This window comes from Neovison vison, chromosome 11, assembly GCF_020171115.1.
Source record: "Neovison vison isolate M4711 chromosome 11, ASM_NN_V1, whole genome shotgun sequence".
Taxonomy (NCBI): domain Eukaryota; kingdom Metazoa; phylum Chordata; class Mammalia; order Carnivora; family Mustelidae; genus Neogale; species Neogale vison.
Window position 1 is genome coordinate 42603672 of NC_058101.1, and position 9790 is coordinate 42613461.

A 9790-nucleotide genomic window follows, 5' to 3' on the forward strand; every position below is an offset into this window, starting at 1 on the left:
GTTGATACTACAGCACGTAAATATGAATCCATTGGTGACCTTTTATGTTCTGAAAAAAGTTTGACACGTACTACTAATGATAATTGGCTGAAAATCCATTGAGGCAGTAAAGAAACACTTGAGATCTTGGACCCCTGCTATATCATAACACATTGCAGGTTGAAATTAAATATGACATGAGTTCATCTTTGAAAGATGAGAATTTGTAACTTGTCCTGTAATGTAAATATTTTATTTTAATGTATTCATTAACATAGATCCCTCTCTCCATAAACATATATATTTTACTATAAAGAGTTTATGATGTTCTTATCTAAATTAGCAAGCATATGTTGGCTCCTAACATGTGCTAACCTCTGTGGTGGCTTAGGACACACTAAGATAAGTAACATGTGATCTTTAACTCATCAATATTTTACTCTAGCAAATAGATGAATTTGTTTGTTTTAAAAAGCTATGATAGAAATGGGATTAAAATTTTAGGTATATAAGTAAACTTTATAAAAACTTAAATAATGGTTTATTCAGCTAGATAATAACATGAACAATAGCCAAACATACACTGATCATTTAATATCAACAGCGTATGTCACACCAGAAATCAATTATTGGCAATTAATGATTAAAAGCAGAGAGAGTGTTCCACACGCTAAGTAAAGTATTGGGTAATGTCTCCTCCAAGAACGATACCAAATTTAATGTTGATCAATATTTAAAATGCTTATTATGAGCTTTGCACAGTGGCAGTATTGTAGCCAATGAGGTTTATCCGAGGCATGATTATTGCTAATTAAAATGCTTATTATGTAATTGTATGGACAACATTTCTGCAAAAAGTATCTTCATTAAATTTCATAATACATCTGTTTAACAGGAATAACTGTTTTGATTTTATTAATAATGAAATGGAGACCCACCAATATCAAATAACTAGAATGAGGATCTAGAATGAGTATGACTGGAATTTTCATCCATATTTTTCTTTTACTTTAGTTTGGGTCCAAATCTCATCTCTCAGATATGTTATTTGCCTGGAGATGTAAAGAAACAGAGAGGGCTTTTATTTTTTTTCTATAGTATGTTAATATTTCTCAGGACTTCTGGTTATATCTTCCACACAATTAAAAATAAAAGATTATCCAACTTCATAAACAAGTTATAAGAAAGAATAAATGGAAAATAGTTATTTTGCAATAGCATTAATTATATCAGTTATAATGCATTAACATTGCTTTTTCAAAATATTTGTCTTCTTTTCCCTTAAGTTAGTGGCAATCAGCACTCAAATAATGCTAATGTAGCATCATTGGTATATATGAAAAACTGAGTTTTCTAAGTGGAAATGAGTCAGCATTTTAAGGTATTTCAAAAATTTCCACAATATTATTACTTGTTTTAGAATTTGAAATAACTTTGTCTTCTTAGAAGACCATTCATGACAAAAGATGTTTGCTGTAAATTTGGAACCTTCAAAAATATGAACTGTTAGCACTAAATAACTACATTAAAAAGACACATTAAATTAGAATTAGAGAAAGAAAGGGGGGATAACTCCTAGTATCATTTATTTATTAAATTCTCCCTTAATCTCTCTGTTACTTAGTCAGTAAAACAAAGAATTTATGTCAGACATATTCTAGTGCATTCCATTTCTAATGTACTAGCTAGACTGAGTCAAGATTTCTTTAGATATTAGATCACTTTTCAAGTGCCAAAATAGTTTTAAAAAGTCTTTTCAATATGGTTCAGCAATTTAGTACATGTCACATAAGGACTAAAAAGTTTCCCAGGTGATATGGTGTCACTATGGAAAGAGAATGAATGAAATCACTAATCATTAAAAGATGGAAATGTGGAAATATTCAATTATTTATTAAAGACATAAAATTAACAAAATTTACAAAATTTGGGACAGATTTGAGTTATGTGACTGTTCCAGATCTCTTCAAATATCCTAAAACCAAAAGCTGAAAAAAAATACATAAATAATGCCTCCTTATTGTTAGAATTGCCTAATTATATTTTTATAAATCCATGGCTATATTACAATAGTAACCAATAGCACATGTATGATATAATTATTTTCCCTTAGTTGAAGTTTTGTATATTTCTACCTTAAGCTCAAGTTAACATGATTTTGAAAAAAGAAATCTATTGTAGAATTTCAGCAATCACACATCAAATCTATATAGACCAATGTTTCCCTGCAGGTGGGATCTGGAACACTTAGGGTCTATTAAGATGGTAACTGATATCCACAAGTTATATTTTTGAAAATGTAATATTTCATCATTTTAAAGTGAAAACTCTTCCAGTGTGAGAAAAAAACACATAGTTAAGGTAAGATGTCAGCTTTCATTTTGACTAAAGCATCTACCACAGAGTATAGCTGAACATAATGAGCTGGAAAGGGACATAATTAGAAAGTATTCAGAATGTAAGTATAATGATTTATCTAATTAAAAAAAAATACTATCTTTAGAACTTCAGTTTAGACATCAGTGATTTCTATATAATAGCACTAAATATTTAGCAACATTTTGATGTAAAGTCAATAAAAATATCTCAAACCAAACGTATAATTTTATTATAAAAATTTAGACCAAGCAATGGATTTTATTTTGAAACTGAATAATTAAGGAAGGAAAAAGAGAGGAAAGGGATGGAAATGAGTTTGCAAGTTCCCTAGTAGAATTTCGCATAAACGTATGTTTGAAATATAAAACACGAACTCCAGACATACCTGGATGAAACAATAGTAAAAAAAGGGAAGGAAAGTAGAACACAACTTCATATATTAACATTTCTCTTAACCGTCACAGGGGCTGAAGGCCAGAAGTTAATATTTTCCTTTAATCATCAATTTCAGTATTTCTTGAACATTGCACAAATTCATATACTTTGTGAAATGGAATGCAAGGGAAATGAATAAATAAGAGTATCAGTAAGAAAAATGTACTAAACTGATTATTGAACAGAACTATAGTATTTAAGTCATTAGTTCTTTAGCCATATGTATTTTCAATTATAGCATGGTAGAAAAGTGTATCATTGTTTTGTTTTTCTTCCCTCAAAAAAGGCCATTTTATTCTTCACTGAGGATTTAGGCTGGTCTTCGCCTTGTTTCCAAAAAAAGACTTCATATGATGGAATGTATCAATCTTCCTTCTAAATGTGCATGACATTTTCTGAGTGAAAATGTTTTGTCATTTGTAGCTACAGAATGAAGACCATAATATGATATTCATTACCTTGACACTATCTTTCTGAGGAAACCATGCTTTCGAATTTCAAGTCTTTGGTATAATCTGACTCTGACATTCAGCATTACATTCTCAAATTATTTAAAATCTAGCCAGTCTGTCTTACACAAACATACTTTTTCTCATCTCAACGTTCATGCTAGACTAGTATGAGTGGAATGGAATTAAAGGGAACAAATAATATGGTCACCATGAAAGAAATCTTCATTGATGACATTGGTTGGAGAAACCCAGGAACAAGTGTGTGTGTGTGTGTGTGTGTGTGTGTGTATAGTAATGTATATTATATAATTTTATGTCATATTATATATACTTATAACTACTATTTAAATCAAAGTACAAACTTGGATATATCGGGAAAACCTACTTAAGTGAATATTCTGGTAAAAAATATTATTAAAAACAAAAGAATTGATCTAGTGTCCTCTAATGTTTTGAAAATATTGATACTTAATATCAATCTTAGAATTCAAAGAGTGTTATTACCTTAACAAAGAAAAGACTTTGTTTAATGTAGTAATGCATATCTTAAATCAAGATAACTAAACATGGGCACCTGGGTGGCTCAGTGGGTTAAAGCCGCTGCCTTCGGCTCAGGTCATGATCCCAGGGTCCTGGGATCAAGCCCCACATCGGGCTCTCTGCTCAGCAGGGAGCCTGCTTCTTCCTCTCTTTCTGCCTGCCTCTCTGCCTACTTGTGATCTCTGTCTGTCAAATAAATAAATAAAATCTTTAAAAAAAAAATGATAACTAAACTTACCATTGAGTCTAGAATAAATTAAGGAAATTACTATTTATGGTGGAACTGAGGCAATGAACCTCAAAAGCTAACCGAAACCTGGTAATTGAAAATTGTTTTCTTCAAAATGAAAAGGCTTAAATACCAAACGTGAGAAAAGCATGTTGCCAATCTATCTTGTGAAATAATAGCTTCAAGTTATAAATATTAATAGTGCCATTTAGGAAACAAAAAAGGTTTTCCCTGACCAAATAAGTTTAAACATTATGTATTAAATGAAGTTTAACAGTTTTCTTTACTGCAAAACTTTCCAGAACATGTTATTTTGTTGTGAAATCCAAAAACAAAAGATATCTGATTTTTTTCAGATTTAGACCACCAATTTCTTCTACACTGAGCTTTGTGTAGTCACCAATCCACAAAAGGCACTTTGAAACCCATGTTTGTATCACTATCACATGTACATATAGATGTCATTAAATAAAATTATTTAAAAAATGCAACTATGTTAATAGTGCATATAAGAGGGATCCCATGATATACAACTAGGTTTCCTTATAATTGCTCTCTTGATGGGTAAAAATAAGATATTTCCTTTTACAACTTTCAAGAATGCTAATACCGCCATTTTTAATGTTCGACTTACTGATAAAAGGTGTTAATGTTGACAATGTAGGTTACATTTTCTATGAAGCACTGATGAGTAAAACAGCCAAAAATAAAAGTTGGTTTATAACCCCTCAGCTGTCTGTTATTTGATAACTTTACATTGAGTCTTCACCTTATGCTATAAATGCAAGTCCATAGTGTATCCAGAAACAGTGTTCTGAAAAGCCAAACCCATCAGTGAGGATGATGATACTAATGGAGCTACATTGTAAAAACATGACATTACAAAAGCAAATTTTGATGCAAGCAGATGAAAACAGTAGTGACAAGATGGAAAAATTAAAATATATTTTTAAACGCACTTGACTTTAGCAGTAAGTTCTGTAATTCTGAATTCCTCTTAGAGGCATGGTACTCTTTTAAGTCCAAGTGCAGTTACTGGATATTTCTTATTTGCATCTAGAAATTACAGCATTTCTCTACTGTCATTAACCTTTTCCTGTATAAGACATTGGATTAAACAATTTTTGTCTCTTAAGGATGACTCCTCCCCACCCCCGTCTTCCATATCACTCCTACTTTGCTGTTGCCTCCCTACAAAAAGTAACAGAAGGAAACACACACACACACACACACAGACACACACACACAGACATTCTGTTGGCCGTACATTTCCTCTCAGATACTTAAAATTTTAGTCCAAGTTAACCTCTCAACTCTCCCTATATACTGCTTCAAATATTTTGGTTCCATCTCACCACATGAAAATCTTCCTCACCAATTTTCTTTCCTTGGGGACTTCCTTAAAATTAAAGTAGCATTTACATTTCAGTAAGGTAAATTTTAATCCAATAAAATTATAAAGTGAAAAATTGATGCATCTCCAAGGAAGAGATGCAAATTGTTGTCATGGGGTTTATATTACTCTGCCAGATGCCTATTCCTAAAAATGAAATTAAAATTGACTCCAAAGTCATGTAATGTCATTGTAATTTCATCATTCATTCATTCATTCATATTCATTCATTAGTCATTCGTATTCATTCATTATTCATTAGTATTCATTCATATTCATTCATTACTCATTCATTCATTCATACAAATTCATTATAATTTCAATAGTAGATGTATGCTTTTATGTGATATGCAATATTCCTTAAAACTACTCATATTGGGGCACCTGGGTAGCTCAGTGGGTTAAGCCTCTGCCTTCGGCTCAGGTCATGATCTCAGGGTGCTGGAATGGAGCCCCTCATTGGGCTCTCTGATCATCAGGGAACCTGCTTCTCCCTTCTCTCTCTGCTTGTTGTTCTGCCTATTTGTGATCTATCTCTGTGTCAAATAAACAAATAAAATCTTAAAAAAAAATAAAATAAATTTTTTTTAAAAAATAAAAAAATAAAAACTACTCATATTATATATTGTACATCTTTATGTCAGGATGTCTTTGGTTCTAAGTAACATAAAATATAACTAAACTGATTTAAGCAATACAGAAGATTGATAGGCTCACTTTAAAATCTGAGCACACCATGGGTTTTAGGTAATGGACAGTCAGCTTCTGATTTGATTTCTCTGTAGTGTCCTCTCTACCCTCTTGCATCTATTAGCTTCAGTGTTGAGCTGACTTCTCTCATACTTACCAAATGGTGATAACGTTTCTTCATTCATGTTGATAAGAAGGGGTGTTCCTGGTCATAACCATTAAAAATTATCTTGAGATACTTTTTATTGATCTACTTTTCAAGATTACCTACTTTCAGGTAGTGTTACACATGGATGAGATTAAATCTAGATGACCTGAACCAATGATTGTGGACAGGGAAATGTGATTGCCTTCATTGTTCCATCTGAACCACAGGGTTACTGCCCCATGTGGCGTTGCTGTAGCAAAGAAAAGCAAATGCCTTGCATAGGATTAGAAAAGTATAGGCAAATGATTCTGATTATTTGAAATTTGATTTTCTTTAAAAGATAGGTTGCAGAGACTAAAACTCACGTTGATATTAAAATCTCTATCCCAGGGCGCCTGGGTGGCTCTGTGTCCACTCAGGTCATGATCCCAGGGTCCTGGGATCCAGCCCCACATCCCGCTCTCTGCTCAACAGGGAGCCTGCTTCCCTTCCTCTCTCTCTGGCTGCCTTTCTGTCTACTTGTGATCTCTGTCTGTCAAATAAAAAAAATAAAATCTTAAAAAAAAAAAAATCTCTATCCCAAAGTTGGCATTGGATTCCTTCATGCTTCAAATTCTATGTAGTCTGGGTTCTGGAAATTGTGATACTTTTCCCACACAAATAGTAAATATTCTTCTATGGGTCATCTCCAAATTTTAGTTGGTGACATAAAACATATATTGTCCATGGAGTGCCTATGTTCATGTATGCCTTCACACACTGTAAAAGAACACTTCTAGTGTGCTATTAGAAAGTCTTCCTTCTTGAATATTAAGTCTAAAAATTAACACTCAGTTTTAACTCTAGAAAATACATAACTAAATGTAAAACATATTCTTTTGTTAGATGATAGTAACCACAGGTATGTAAGTCTTAAAAGACTTAAACGTTTTCCAATATAGAATCTTTTTAAATAAGCTCAACTTAATATTAAATTAAATAACAAAAGTGGAAAATGAATAGTTATATGTATATGTGCTACATATACTCATATGTGTATGTATAAATTTTAAGATTATTTTATTCCCCATTCAGTAAATACAAAGAGCCCCATCAAATATTCTCTCTACCTTCTATTCTGATGAACTCCTATTCATCAATCAGAATTAACTCGGACATCACTTCTCCCTAATCCCTTTCCTGAATGACTCAACTGGAATCAATCATTCACTGCCCGAATGCCTATGTACTTTATTTTCATTTCTGCTGTTAAGTTTGTTTCACTCTATCTTAAATACTTGTTTTCACATCTGTGACTCACTACACCAGACTGTGTAAACTTTCTCCTTACAGAACCATACAATGAATATTTGAGGCTTTCAAAGCCATATGGCCTAAGTTGCAACTACTCAAATCTGCCATTACAGAACAAAAGCCTCCATAGGTGATAGGTAGATAGGGTGTGGCTATGCTCCAGAAACACTGTACTTACACAAGCAGGGGACAGGTTGGAATTGGCCATAAACAGTAGTCCATGAGACTATGGAATTCCTGAAATAGAAAGTTTACAGTTTTAGGTGTTTTGCACCTATGAGCACAATGCCAAATACACAAAGGAGGGCTGGTAAATGTGTTTTTAATTTTAGTTTAGTTGAATCAAATTATAACAAATCAAGTTCTAGTAATTCTAATATTTAGAAGTCTGGCGTTTAAAAGTGGAGATGTGTGCTGTTCAATATGTAACCACTAATGACATGTGGATTAATCTTAAATTAATTAAAATGAAATAAAATTTAAAATTCAGTTCCTTGGTTACATTAACCATATTCCATAGATTCAAAAGCTATATGATGTTAATAGATACTATATTTAAACAGCACAGATATAGAACATAACCTTTAAATACAAAGTCCTATTAGGCAGTCCTAGATTATATGATTCATGAGGGATATCCTCCAGAAGAATATCTTCAAGAAGAAGTAGTGAATAAAGTATGGTTCGGAATGGCTCCAAAACACCACCTGGATGGAATTTTCAAAAATGTGAAGTTACAATACATACAACAAATAAGATTGTGAATTCACTTAATAACCTAGGTAATTAGACACATTTATTATATTATTTAAAACAGAATGATTAAGAAAAATCTGTGTGTCTGTGTGTTTGCATGTGTTTGCATTTCTGACAATTGCCATGAACTCCATTCTCAGCTAATAGACACGTTGCAGGTATACAACATTCCATTCAACAATTCAGTATATTATTCAGTGCTCAGAACAATAAGTGTACTCACCATCTACCACCATAGAATGGTATTACAATATTATTGACTATATTCCCCATGCTATGCTTTCATTTCTTGACTTATTTTATAACTGGGAATTTGTACTTCTTAATAAACTTTATTTTGCCTATCCCCCCACCTACGTCCCCTCTGGAAACCACCATTTTGTTTTGTGCATTTGAGTCTTTCTGTTGGATTTGTTTTGTTTAGATAAGATGTATAAATAAAATCATACGGTATTTGTCAAAAAAAATTCAGCTATGGATAGCTAAAACTCAGTATTTATCGTAGATGTTATGCAAAAAATGTAGCAGTTATTGTTATCAAGGAGTTTTCAACATTATTGGAAAACTGTTGGAGGAACATGGAAAATATCTCTGTGCTATTTCTTGAGTGTGTGTGTATGTGTGTCATATATGATTTTGTTCAAAGAATAGAATGAGTTAAATAACTGTTTCTTAATATTTTAAACTTTAACTTCCTATTCTTCCCATTTTTTATTTCCTCTCCAACTTGATTTTTTAATGATTTCAACATCTTTTACTTTGCATCAGTATTCTTCTGTCTTCTCATAAGATTGCCACCAGTAATCTATCTCCTACTTAGTCATTTATGGGATAAATTTAAAAGGAAAGGAGTAGTATGTCATGTTGCTCTCAAGGTTTCCAGTGGCTACCCCCACTTACAAGAGCTGAGGGATTAATGGTTTTGTCCAGCATTTCTAAATATTTTCAGACTCTTATACTTCATGCTCTTAATTATTGACCTACTTGAGTATCTCAATCATTGTATTCATGTCTTTAATAATGTTACTCTATTAGCGAAATACATATTTCTTCTTCCCCTTTATCTTGTTTATAACTTCCTCATCCTTTAGAATTTACTCACTTGACATATGACATTGTTCAATGCACTTATTTCTATTACTATACAACATATTTAAATAATAATGGTAAGTGGTTTTGAGGGATAAGAACAGTAAGAAAAGACTCTCTGTTTAAGGTGAAATCTAAATTGTAACCACAAGAATGAATAAAATTCAGTGAAGTCAAAAGGGGCAAGAGAATATTCCAGTCAATCAAGGAAATCATGTGTCTAAAGGAGTGCCTGAATACAGGAGAAAATCATGAATATTAATCTGTCTGCAAGTAATTTAGTAGACCTGGAGCAAACATTATGAGTGTTGAGAAATGCTAAATGATGAGATTAGACATAGACAGGGCTTTCTTCTTAAAGGGTCTTTATTTTTATTTATTTTATTTTTATTGTTCCAAAATTCATT

General features: G+C 32.1%; 1 pseudogene; it reads left to right on the plus strand.

Moving 5' to 3' along the window:
* The first annotated feature begins 729 nt into the window (after positions 1-729).
* LOC122890637 lies at positions 730-853 on the plus strand (annotated as a pseudogene).
* The last annotated feature ends 8937 nt before the right edge of the window (positions 854-9790 follow it).